The sequence below is a fragment of the Corythoichthys intestinalis genome, chromosome 9 (assembly GCF_030265065.1).
Source record: "Corythoichthys intestinalis isolate RoL2023-P3 chromosome 9, ASM3026506v1, whole genome shotgun sequence".
NCBI classification, from domain to species: Eukaryota; Metazoa; Chordata; class Actinopteri; order Syngnathiformes; family Syngnathidae; genus Corythoichthys; species Corythoichthys intestinalis.
The window spans coordinates 50,750,491-50,764,604 of record NC_080403.1 but is presented as its reverse complement, the minus strand read 5'-3'; the positions used below and the strand labels follow the sequence as shown (position 1 = coordinate 50,764,604).

The following is a 14,114-nucleotide window of genomic DNA, read 5'->3' as shown; positions in this document are numbered from 1 at the left end:
TTGCATTTATTTTACATAAATATGTCAAAGGAAAATGCTAGTCTGTTAGAGAATGTAGCTAGCGGCCGCCTTTTGTAAACAGAGCTTATGCGGTGAAAATTCTTGTGAATAAATGCTTAAATCCCTGAATTCTTTATACAGTGCCTTGCAAAAGTATTCGGCCCCCTTGAATCTTGCAACCTTTCGCCACATTTCAGGCTTCAAACATAAAGATATTAAATTGAATTTTTTTGTCAAGAATCAACAACAAGTGGGACACAATCGTGAAGTGGAACAACATTTATTGGATAATTTAAACTTTTTTAACAAATAAAAAACTGAAAAGTGGGGCGTGCAATATTATTCGGCCCCTTTACTTTCAGTGCAGCAAACTCACTCCAGAAGTTCAGTGAGGATCTCTGAATGATCCAATGTTGTCCTAAATGACCGATGATGATAAATAGAATCCACCTGTGTGTAATCAAGTCTCCGTATAAATGCACCTGCTCTGTGATTGTCTCAGGGTTCTGTTTAAAGTGCAGAGAGCATTATGAAAACCAAGGAACACACCAGGCAGGTCCGAGATACTGTTGTGGAGAAGTTTAAAGCCGGATTTGGATACAAAAAGATTTCCCAAGCTTTAAACATCTCAAGGAGCACTGTGCAAGCCATCATATTGAAATGGAAGGAGCATCAGACCACTGCAAATCTACCAAGACCCGGCCGTCCTTCCAAACTTTCTTCTCAAACAAGGAGAAAACTGATCAGAGATGCAGCCAAGAGTCCCATGATCACTCTGGATGAACTGCAGAGATCTACAGCTGAGGTGGGAGAGTCTGTCCATAGGACAACAATCAGTCGTACACTGCACAAATCTGGCCTTTATGGAAGAGTGGCAAGAACAAAGCCATTTCTCAAAGATATCCATAAAAAGTCTGTTTAAAGTTTGCCACAAGCCCCCTGGGAGACACACCAAACATGTGGAAGAAAGTGCTCTGGTCAGATGAAACCAAAATTGAACTTTTTGGCCACAATGCAAAACGATATGTTTGGCGTAAAAGCAACACAGCTCATCACCCTGAACACACCATCCCCACTGTCAAACATGGTGGTGGCAGCATCATGGTTTGGGCCTGCTTTTCTTCAGCAGGGACAGGGAAGATGGTTAAAATTGACGGGAAGATGGATGCAGCCAAATACAGGATCATTCTGGAAGAAAACCTGTTGGTATCTGCACAAGACCTGAGACTGGGACGAAGATTTATCTTCCAACAGGACAATGATCCAAAACATAAAGCCAAATCTACAATGGAATGGTTCAAAAATAAACGTATCCAGGTGTTAGAATGGCCAAGTGTCACACCGTGGTGAGGTTGGTCGTGTCATGGTCATTTCCTGCTTTATTTTGTAAGTCTTTCCCTCCATGTTTCAGAGCACTTGCCCTTCCTCATGTCCTCCCTAATCACTAATAGGTTCCACCTGTTCCCCATTACCTTCTGTGTGTATATATAGTCACTCTCCCCTTTGTTTTGTGCCAGAGTGTCTTCGTCCGCTGACGTGTCATTCCAGCCTGCTATCATCCACAGCCAAAGCCACCACGTAAACCTAGTCCTGAAGAATTTAGTAAGGCTTTTGAGTTTGTTTGCTGCTTTGTTTTTGATAGTATTTTTGCCTTCCTTGTGAAGTGAATTTTTGTTGAAAAACCTGCCTTTTGATTGCGAATATTTTGTAAGCATTTCTGAGTTAATTTGTTACTTTGTGTTTATGATAAGATTTTTGCCTCCCACAGTGGAGTGACCTTTTGTTGAGCCTTATTGTAAAATAAATTTTTGTTAAACAAGAAAACTCTGCATTTGAGTCCTGCCTTGAGTCCAGTCCTGACACCAAGTCAAAGTCCAGACCTGAATCCAATCGAGAATCTGTGGAAAGAGTTGAAGACTGCTGTTCACAAATACTCTCCATCCAACCTCACTGAGCTCGAGCTGTTTTGCAAGGAAGAATGGGCAAGAATGTCAGTCTCTCGATGTGCAAAACTGATAGAAACATACCCCAAGCGACTTGCAGCTGTAATTGGAGCAAAAGGTGGCGCTACAAAGTATTAACGCAAGGGGGCCGAATAATATTGCACGCCCCACTTTTCAGTTTTTTATTTGTTAAAAAAGTTTAAATTATCCAATAAATTTTGTTCCACTTCACGGTTGTGTCCCACTTGTTGTTGATTCTTGACAAAAAATTAAAATTTTATATCTTTATGTTTGAAGCCTGAAATGTGGCGAAAGGTTGCAAGGTTCAAGGGGGCCGAATACTTTTGCAAGGCACTGTATGTGACCAGTTTATATTGTTCCTCGTTCTTTGTGGGAATTTGTGGAAACTTTTCTTTGCCCATTTCTTCTGTCTGTTTCCACAGCCTCTGAATGCACATTTTGCCATGTTGCCAGCCGTCAATTAACTCAGAAGACTGATGCTGCATTCGAGGAGTTTCCAACAAGACCCATGCGGTCCATAAGGCAAGCTAGGTAAGTGCCAAGGGGCAGCGTCCAAAAGGGCGTCAAGAAAAATGTTCAAATAATATTTAATGATAGCAGTATTTTAAAAAATTATATAAAACAATAAAACAAAACAACAAAACATATCGTAATAAGTCTTTAAATAATAATGAAATCATTTTTCTAGTGTGGTTGTGACTGTTTCACTGTTTCCTGTGATGCGGTAATTTCCCCACATACCCTCGTCTCACTCACCACCTAGCAGACCAGCCAGACCTGAAAGTGCTATTTTTAGCCTCCGCAATTGAGCGATGTTACGGTGACAAGTCAACGTCATGAAAAGACAAAAGCCCTCCGGGTCGCATTTTAGAGAGATGGAAAAAAAAAAAGAGCATAAACGTGAAGAAAGACAGAGGTTTGTTGTGATTAAAAAAAAAAAAAAGCTTTTTTCAAAAGATAAGCACGCATTCTTAGCGCACCTGCAAGCTAGTGGTTATTTACATAGAGTTTATATGACATACAGTGGGGCAAATAAGTATTTAGTCAACCACTAATTGTGCAAGTTCTCCCCTTTGAAAATATTAGAGAGGCCTGTAATTGTCAACATGAGTAAACCTCAACCATGAGAGAAAGAATGTGGAAAAAAAAAAACAGAAAATCACATTGTTTGATTTTTAAAGAATTTATTTGCAAATCATGGTGGAAAATAAGTATTTGTTCAATACCAAAAGTTCATCTCAATACTTTGTTATGCACCCTTTGTTGGCAATAACGGAGGCCAAACGTTTTCTGTAACTCTTCACAAGCTTTTCAAACACTGTCGCTGTTATTTTGGCCCATTCCTCCATGCAGATCTCCTCTAGAGCAATGATGTTTTGGGACTGTCGTTGGGCAACGCGGACTTTCAACTCCCTCCACAGATTTTCTATGGGGTTGAGATCTGGAGACTGGCTAGGCCACTCCAGGACCTTGAAATGCTTCTTACGAAGCCACTCCATTGTTGCCCTGGCAATGTGTTTGGGATCATTGTCATGCTTAAAGACCCAGCCACGTCTCATCTTCAATGCCCTTGCTGATTGAAGGAGATTTTCACTCAAAATCTCTCGATACATGGCCCCATTCATTCTTTCCTTTACACAGATCAGTCGTCCGGGTCCCTTTGCAGAAAACAGCCCCAAAGCATGATGTTTTCACCCCCATGCTTCACAGTGGGTATGGTGTTCTTCGGATGCAATCCAGTATTCTTTCTCCTCCAAACACGAGAACCTGCGTTTTTTCAAAAAGTTCGATTTTGGTTTTATCTGACCATAACACATTCTCCCAGTCCTCTTCTAGATCATCCAAATGCTCTCTAGCGAACCACATACGGGCCTGAACGTGTACTTTCTTCAGCAGGAGGACACGTCTGGCAGTGCAGGATTTGAGTCCCTGGCGGCGCATTGTGTTACTGATAGTAGCCTTTGTTACTGTGGTCCCAGCTCTCTGTAGGTCATACACTAAGTCCCCCCCGTGTGGTTCTGGGATTTTTTGCCCACGGTTCTTGTTATCATTTTGACGCCACGGGGTGAGATCTTGCATGGAGCCCCAGATCGAGGGAGATTATCAGTGGTCTTGTATGTCTTCCATTTTCTAATAATTGCTCCCACAGTTGATTTCTTTACACCAAGCGTTTTACCTATTGCAGATTCAGTCTTCCCAGCCTGGTGCAGGTCTACAATTTTGTCTCTGGTGTCCTTCGACAGCTCTTTGGTCTTGGCCATAGTGTAGTTTGGAGTGTGACTGACTGAGTTTGTGGACAAGTGTCTTTTATACCGATAATGAGTTAAAACAGGTGCCATTAATACAGGTAACGAGTGGAGCCTCGTTAGACCTCGTTAGAAGAAGTTAGATCTTTTTGACAGCCAGATATCTTGCTTGTTTGTAGGTGACCAAATACTTATTTTCCACTGTAATTTGGAAATAAATTCTTTAAAAATCAAACAATGTGATTTTCTGTTTTTTGTTGGTTTTTTTTCACATTCTGTCTCTCATAGTTGAGGTTTACCCATGATGACAATTACAGGCCTCTCTAATCTTTTCAAGAGGGAGAACTTGCACAATTGGTGGTTGACTAAATACTTATTTGCCCCACTGTACTGCTAAAGCTAAATTATAATCTATCATTAGCCAGGCTGTTCTTATAAAAATATTTTTCGTATTCAGTCAGCTGTGGATTACGGGCAGTAGGCAGGGCACACCCTGAACTGGTTGCCAGCCAATCGCAGGGGACTAAAATTGTCTTGCTGATTTTCATTTCATTTTTACCTTGTGTTAAATTTGTGCTTTTAAAAATTTGCTTTGCCTAACACTGCCAAGGTTATTTAAATGAATACACCATTAAATATGCAATTAATAATTTCAAAGTTACGTGGTATAGAGGACTAGAAGTGCCATGGATTTAAGTGCAAACATTTGTAATTAAATGTGTTATTAATTCATTAAAATGGCGATCACGTTCATGTAAAAAAAAAAATTCAATTTATTATTATTTTTTTGCTATTATATATTATTTAATTCATTATTATTGGATAGTTCTGTGTAGTTGCAGTGCTTCAAGATTTTTTTTTTCTTTTAACTGCACTCCTCAAAGATAATGGCTGGATCCAGTAGACTGCAAGAATTTAGGCGCTATTATGAATATGTCATGCTGTCAACAGTGAAAGAATTCAGCCCCCCGGCCAAATGGGGCGCCGTTTGTAAAGCAGTACATGCTAAAACTTATGATATCATTTTCTCACATTTAGTGCCACACAGTGTTTAAAATGGTTTGAAATCTTTAGTCACTTTTTTTGCACATTTACAACGCAATTTAGCAAATTAAATATTTAGTTTTTAATAAGAAGTTTGAGACCTGACTGTTTAAATCCAGAACTAAATTGTTAAGTTTTGTGTTGGTTTTTTTCCTAGTGTGACTAGTCCCTGTGATTACCCATTGATTTCACCTGTTGTCCCTGCTCCTAGTGAGTCCTCCTGTATTGCCCAGCTGTTCCTTGTTGTCTCGTTACCCCTTGTCTGCATGTTTGTATATAAGCACCCAGTTTCTTTTCACTCCTTGTTGCATCATTGTCAACGTCAAAGTCTATGTCAATGCCCATGCGCTCGTCAGTGTTCTCAAGTTTTCTCCGTCCAAGTCCTTGTGTTCCTCAACGGATTTTTTTTTTATATCAACCCTCATGTTAGTGACCTGAGTTTTGTTTGTTTCTGTGTTTTTTGGATCCCCACAATATTGGTTGATACCTTGTTTTTTGTTAGCCTTAATTAAATCATTTTTGCACTGCCGGTCTGCCTACTTTTCCCTGCATTTGGGTCAACACAACCTGCCTGCCCCGAATTCCTGACATAAATATTTAATTTTAATCATAAATTTATATCCTATAGCCTAAACATTAAATCTGGAAACGGTTTGAACTAAATATTTAGCTTAACATGCAAATTCACGTGACTGAAGACCGGAAGTAACAAAATAAAAGCTGGGGCAACTCAGACTGTCTGTTTTCGTTAATTAAAAATGAATAAAACCTACTCAACGGTGGTAGTCGGGTGCCTCTTGGACATGAGTCATTCTAATTATAACAATTTATAGCTAAAATACACATTTAGGAGAAACTATTTAGAGTATTTTGTGTGCAACAGCCGCTAGCCTCATTCGCTAACAGAGTAGCGTTGTACTTCGACAACATACGTAAAATAAACGCTAACTGCACTTTTTTTTTTTTTACTTTTAACCAAGAATCGAGACTGTTTTACAGTCCATATCTATGAAGAATTTTGGGATTTAAGCATTCATTCACAAGAATTTTCACCAGAAAAGCTCTGTTTACGCCAGGCGGCCCCAGCCTCAGTCCCTAACAGGGTAGCATTGTACTTCAACATATTTACATAAAATAAAAGCTAATTGCTCGGTTTCTGCGCCTTTAACCAAGAATCGAGACCGTTTTATATACATATCTATGAAAAACTCGGGGATTTAAACATTTATTCACAAGAACTTTCGCCAGAAAAGCTCTGTTTACGTCAGGTGGCCGCTACCACTTTCACTAACAGAGTAGCATTGTACTTCGACATATTTACGTAAAATTAACGTTATATACATGTTTTTTTGCTTTTGACCAAGAATTGAGACTGTTTTACGTCCATATCTATGAAGAATTCAAGGATTTAAGCATTGATTTATAAGAATTTTTGCCAGAAAAGCTCTGATTACGCCAGGCAGCCGCTAGCCTCATTCGCTAACAGAGTAGTATTGTACTTCGACAATATACGTAAAATAAACATTAAATGCACGTTTTTTTGCTTTTAACCAAGAATCGAGACTGTTTTACGTCCATATCTATGAAGAATTTGGGGATTTAAGCATTCATTCACAACAATTTTCACCAGAATAGCTCTGTTTACACCAGGCGGCCGCTAACCTCATTCGCTAACAGAGTAGCATTGTACTTCAACATTTTTACATAAAATAAACGCTAACTGCTCGGTTTCTGTGCCTTTAACCAAGAATCGAGACCGTTTTACAGTCCATACCTATGAAGAATTCAGGGATTTAAACATTTATTCACAAGAATTTTCACCAGAAAAGCTCTGTTTACGTCAGGCGGCCACTATCCTCATTCACTAGTAGAGTAGCATTGTACTTCAACATATTTACGTAAAATAAACGCTAACTGCACGGTTTCTTGGCTTTTAACCAAGAATCGAAACTGTTTTAAGTCCATATCGATGAAAAATTCGGGTCTTTAAACATTTATTCACAAGAATTTTCACCAGAAAAGCCCTGTTTACGTCAGGCAGCCGCTAGCCTCCTTCACTAACAGAGTAGCATTGTACTTCAACATATTTACGTAAAATAAACGCTAACTGCACGGTTTCTTGGCTTTTAACCAAGAATCGAAACTGTTTTACGTCCATATCTATGACAAATTTGGGGATTTAAACATTTATTCACAAGAACGTTCACCAGAAAAGCTCTGTTAACGCCAGGCGGCCGCTAGCCTCATTCGCTAACAGAGTAGCATTGTACTTTGACAATATAGGTAAAAGAAATGCTAACTGCACGGTTTTTTTTGCTTTTAACCAAGAATCGAGACTGTTTTACGTCCATATCTATGAAGAATTCAGGGATTTAAGCATTTATTCACAAACATTTTCGCTAGAAAAGCTCTGTTTCCATCAGGTGGCCGCTAGCCACTTTCACTAACAGAATAGCATTGTACTTCGACCTATTTACGTAAAATTATCATTAAATACATGTTTTTTTTGCTTTTGACCAAGAATTGAGACTGTTTTACGTCCATATCTATGAAGAATTCAAGGATTTAAGTTTCATTCATAAGAATTTTTGCCAGAAAAGCTCTGATTGCGCCAGGCGGCCGCTAGCCTCATTTGCTAACAGAGTAGCATTGTACTTCGACAATATATGTAAAATAAACATTAAATGCACGTTTTTTTTTGCTTTTAACCAAGAATCGAGACTGTTTTACGTCCATATCTATGAAAAATTCGGGGATTTAAACATTTATTCACAAGAATTTTCACCAGGGAAGCTCTGTTTACGTCAGACGGCCGCTAGCCTCATTCATTAACAGAGTAGCATTGTACGTCGACATATTTACGTGAAATAAACGCTAACTGTACAGTTTCTTAGCTTTCAAGCAAGAAACAAGACTGTTTTACGTCCATATCTCTGAAGAATTCAAGGATTTGAGCATTTATTCACAAGAATTTTCACCGTAAAAGCTCTGTTTATATTAGGCGGCCGCTAGCTACATTCACTAACAGACTAGCATTGTACTTCAACATATTTACGTAAAATAAACGTTAAATGAACGTTTTTTTTTTTTTTGCTTTAAACCAAGAATAGAGACTGTTTTACGTCCATATCTCTGAAGAATTTGGGGATTTGAGCATTTATTATTCACAATAATTTAAACCAGAAAAGCTCTGTTTACATCAGACGGCCGCTAGCCTCATCCATTAACAATGTAGCATTGTACTTCGACATATTTACGTAAAATAAACGCTAACTGCACGGGTTCTTTGCTTTTAACCAAGAATCGAGACTGTTTTACGTCCATATCTAATGAAGAATTCAGGGATTCAAGCATTTATTCACAAGAATTTTCACCAGAAAAGCTCTGTTTCCGTCAGGTGGCTGCTAGCCTCATTCGCTAACAGAGTAGCATTGTACTTCAACATATTTACGTAAAATAAACGTTAACTGCACGGTTTCTCTGCTTTTAACCAAGAATCGAAACTGTTTTGCGTCCATACCTATGAAGAATTGGGGGATTTAAGCATTTATTCACGAGAATTTTCGCCAGAAAAGCTCTGTTTACGTCAGGCGGCCGCTAGCTAGCCTCATTTGCTAACAGTATGTAATGTATAATGATTATAGAGGGCTATTCTATTCTATAATAAGTTGTGATTGTATATAGAATTTATTAATTGTCTATTTACATATTATTTACAATTGATTCTGCATGTTTTCAAGTACTCATTTTCTGAAGTTAAAGTGATTTATTAGCTGTTGAAAACTTGCAGTAAATAGATAAAAACAAATAAGCAGATATTTTGGTCAAAAACATATATGATAAAATATATTAAATATTGCTGTTGATCCTGAAAATATAGGTGATTGTCTTAGCATTTGGCTAAGGTAGGTGCCTGTTTTGGTTTTAGGTCGGTAGCAGCTTTGGTTTTGAAAATATTTGAATTTAAAGTTTTTGACAATAGGCCCCCTACGGATCAGCCCTTCGCCCCGTGTCATGTCAATATATTATGAAGTCTATGACTTGCACTTGAGTAATTTTTTGCGTCACGACTTTTACTTGAGTAATAGTATTTTGAACTAACGCTAATCTTACTTGAGTACATTTTTTTGGCTACTCTACCCACCTGTGGAAAATATTATCCGTATAAAAATTTGGCAGATTGACTTGCTGTATCATTCCTCAAGCTCTGTTTACCTCCGAACACGTTTTACAACATGTTGATCAAATTTGGTACTGACCGACTTGTAAAGTTCCCCAGTGAGTCACTCGACATGACGGCCAACGTATAAAAAGAATGCTCATCTTTGTCCGCGACACTCGACAATTCCACCGTGGAAGTGGAATCTCGACGTGTTGGCGGATGGCGTCTGCTTTTATCTCGCTGCTCTTCATTTATGCATTCAGCAAACTGTTCACTAATGCCGTAAGTCAAAATAAATGTTTATGTCGCTGCGTCCTATGTGAATTATGCTGTTGACGAAATGTTCTTTATCACAGCAATTTCAGAGTAGAGTTGATCCGAGAAGTAGGTATCTTTGAGTCACTCATTGATTCTTGGAGTTTTAAATTGCTTCATCCTTTTTTTTTTTTTTTTTTTAAATGGTCATCCTCTATTTTTCTAAGTTTTTTATGTTTTTACTGACAAAATGTGTTTGCATATGACTTCGGTGGCACTAAAACGTGGTCATTTGTTCCAGACGATCGATGCGTAAAAGGATGGGATTTGTTGAACGATCGGTGCTACAGTGACTTCAGCTCCTATGATACTTTTGAGGAAGCAGAGGTAGGAGAGAATTCCAAAAAGTTGTTTTTGTTTAATGAATGCAAATGCATTCGAATTACCTCAAATCATTTTTTAATGTGTTTTTTTTTTTTTTTTTTTTAATTACATGTTATAAATTACTTAAAGCGTTAGTTGGTTTTAATGTCAAAATGTTTTTTTTTTGTTTTTTTTTTTTTGGTGAATCTTTCAAAAATGTAGTGCTTTGAAAATCATTCAACCTAATGACTAAATCAAACCAGAGGTGGGTTGAGTAGCCAAAGGTTTGACTCATTATGTAGAAAATTATTCGTTAAAAGAATACTGTAAAGAATACGGTAACACTTTACAATAACTAACTGTTATACTGTAGCTCGTGATTAGAGCATTAGTCAGGGGTGTCACTAGGTTAGTAGTATACACCTAGCATACAAACACATATATTTGGGCTGTCAAAATTATCGCGTTAACGGGTGTTAATTTTTTAAATTAATCACGTTAAAATATTTGACGCAATTAACGCAGATGACCCGCTCAGACAGATTTAAATGACAGTACAGTGAAACGCTCACTTGTTGTGTTTTATGGAGTTTTGCCGCCCTCTGCTGGCGCTTGGGTGCGACTGATTTTATGGGCTTCAGCACCCATGAGCATTGTGTAAGTAATTATTGACATCAACAATGGCGGGCTACTACTTTATTTTTTGATTGAAAATTTTACAAATTTTATTAAAACGAAAACATTAAGAGGGGTTTTAATTAGGGCTGTCAAACGATTAAAATTTTTAATCGAGTTAATTACAGCTTAAAAATTAATTAATCGTAATTAATCGCAATTAATCGCAATTCAAACCATCTATAAAATATGCCATATTTTTCTGTAAATTATTGTTGGAATGGAAAGATAAGACAAGATGGATATATACATTCAACATACGGTACATAAGGACTGTATTTGTTTATTATAACAATAAATCAACAAGATGGCATTAACATTATTAACATTCTGTTAAAGTGATCCATGGATAGAAAGACTTGTAGTTCTTAAAAGACGAATATTAGTACAAGTTATAGAAATGTTATATTAAAACGCCTCTTAATGTTTTCGTTTTAATAAAATTTGTAAAATTTTCGATCAAAAAATATACTAGTAGCCCTATTCTCTCCTCAATGTGTGTGAGTACACAAATTGACAGACAGCGAACATAAGTTCCAAAAAGAAATCAGACGGTGTGGCAAAGTTGCATGGGCTTTACTGAAGTCATCTCTTTTTGACAGGAGCACGTTTCTTGTATTTTTGTAAAACTGAAAATAACAAGGCAATGTGTCAATAACTTGCATAAATCACAAAATAACATAAAATGTCCACACACGTGTCCATTTGAGCAGTAGCACTAGCCAATTAGCTCACAAGCATCTAACAATGTAACTGCATTTCACCATATATGTGAACAAATTCAAATACACATCATCAATAACTATCTAATGCTCATGAATATAAACAAAGGAGGAATATAACTCACAAGCGGTGCATGTATTAGACACAAACAGTGTGATGGGGCTATGAGAACTGCCACTGAATACTGGATGCGGACGTTAGCTGGTCTGAATAGCACTGTCTATTAGTGTGAGTTCGCGTCGACATTTTATCACGTCAGAAAAGCGCGCCGAAACCCAAATAATCATCTACACTGAATCGCCAGCAGAGGGCGACATTACGCCACATAACATATGCAAGTCACACCCAAGCGCCAGCAGAGGGCGGAAAAACTCCATAAAACACAATTAACAAGTTGGCCTTTCACTGTACTGACATTTAAATCTGTCTGAGCGGGCCTAGTGCGTTAATTGCGTCAAATATTTTAACGTGATTAATTTAAAAAATTTATTAACGCCCGTTAACGCGATAATTTTGACAGCCCTAGTTTTAATATAACATTTCTATAACTTGTACTAACATTTTTCTTTTAAGAACTACAAGTCTTTCTATGTACTGTATTTTGAATGTATATATCCATCTTGTGTCTCATCTTTCCATTCCAACAATAATTAACAGAAAAATATGGCATATTTATAGATGGTTTGAATTGCGATTAATTGTGAAAAATTACGATTAATTTTTAAGCTGTAATTAACTCGATTAAATATTTTAATCGTTTGACAGCCCTAATATATATATATATATATATATATATATATATATATATATATATATATATATATATATATATACATATTAAATAAAAAGGCATGTCCGATATTTTTTTTGCTGATTCCGATACTTTGAAAATGACGTGATCGGACCCGATCGATCGGCATCCCGATCGATCTGGACATCTCTAGTACACATGTTTGGGTGGTTTTAGTTGAAGCAGACATTTTTTTTCATCTGTGTGATTTTGACAAAGATCAGATCACATTTTATGGTGATTTTATGAAGAAATGTGAGAAAGGTTCAGATACATTTTCATACCACTGTAAATAAAAATGCTAATTATCTCAAATTCTCATATTTATTTAAGGGTAATGTGGTTTTAATGTCATAATGCAGTTGTTTTTTTTTTTTTTTGTCAATCTTTCAAATTCACAGTGCTTCTTATTTGTCAATCGAGCAACCAATATGACTGATCTTTTTGTCCAAGTAGAATTACTGTAAGGGATACAATTCGCACCTAGTATCCATCCAGGATGAAGTGCAACGCGCCCTTACTGTTGCACTCCACCCGTCTCCCGGATTCAACGGTACCTGGACTGGACTCAGAGTCGGTGCTGCGGTGAGACACTGACACAAAACCCTGCAACATCTCCTCTTTTCTGACTAATTTATCATCCTACGTTCTTCTTCTAGGGAAACTTGTCATGGACCGATGGCTCGGATGTCACATTTGCATCACAATTCATTACAAATACCACCATCGAAGGCTGTGTAGCCATTTTGCCAGGTGATAAAGACGAAACGACATTTAGGTCAATTTGATATCATTCGGTTTTTGAACTTTTTCTGTTTTCTTTCTTCCAGGTGTAGGGTGGCAGGTTATTGATTGCAACGCGCGTCTTCGCTATGTTTGTGCCCAGCCTTTGTTTTCGTGTGTATTAATATGTGATTTTGAGTCATATCCATATTATTATTCTGGATATTAATACATTATTTTGTGTTTATTCCATATGATTCCTCCACTATTGCCTTTTTTTTTTTTTTTAAACCCTTTATAGGGCAATCATTTAACTGATTGTTGCTGACAGTTTCAGGAAAAAATATCGTTTGATGATATATCGTGAAAATGTCATGATCCACATTGAGTTTGAATAAAAAAATTTTAAAATGTTTTTAAAATTTTTGTCCTTGTCTGGTGGGTGTTTTGGACAAACTGATTGGTCTCAGTCATAGACTTTATTATTTATTGACGTGATACTTCGTCATTCTTTGCGCGATGCCTAACCAGAGGGAGCCGAGCTTCATTTAGTAATAGTCGAAGGCTGTTTAAAGGGATCCTCTGTTTTTAAGACAAGTAATTCTTAAAAGATAAATGTTAGTATGAGTTATAATAATTTGATATTAAAACCCCTCTTAATGTTTTTGTTTTAATAAAGTTTGTAAAATTATTTTAAGTGATAGGTCGCCATTCTTGTTACGTCGCAGTGCGTGACATCACTGGTCCGGTTGCCGAAATTCCAGCGTGTTACTCGTTAGCTTTCCTAAGATGTCGTCAATTCTACCCTTCCAATTTGAACCAGATCTGAAAAGTGAAGAGCAGTATGGAGGTAGATTTGTGTCTTTATTATTCAATCAAAAAAATAGTTGCTTCAATCAAAATATATATTTTCAATCGAAGAAAACGTCACTTCAATCAAAAAAATGTGTTTGAATGCAAGAATAAATTTGAAAGTCCCAAAAATATATTTGAAAACTATTTTTCTTTGATTGAAAATTTTTTTTTGATTCAAGTCAAGTTTTTTTTTTATTGAAACACCATTTTTGATTGAAGTCATGTAATTTTGCATTGGGACCACATTTTGGCTAGGACATTTGTGTCTTTATTATTCAATCAAAAATTAAGTTGCTTCAAACAAAAAATATATA

The 14,114-nt window shown here is 36.9% G+C and overlaps 1 long non-coding RNA gene across 1 annotated transcript; it reads left to right on the top strand.

The window, feature by feature from the left end:
• The first annotated feature begins 9,987 nt into the window (after positions 1–9,987).
• On the top strand, positions 9,988–13,202 carry LOC130921275 (uncharacterized). The gene is made up of 4 exons (XR_009064322.1): positions 9,988–10,058; positions 12,679–12,807; positions 12,882–12,975; positions 13,053–13,202. It is a non-coding gene; the product is annotated as an uncharacterized LOC130921275 (long non-coding RNA).
• The last annotated feature ends 912 nt before the right edge of the window (positions 13,203–14,114 follow it).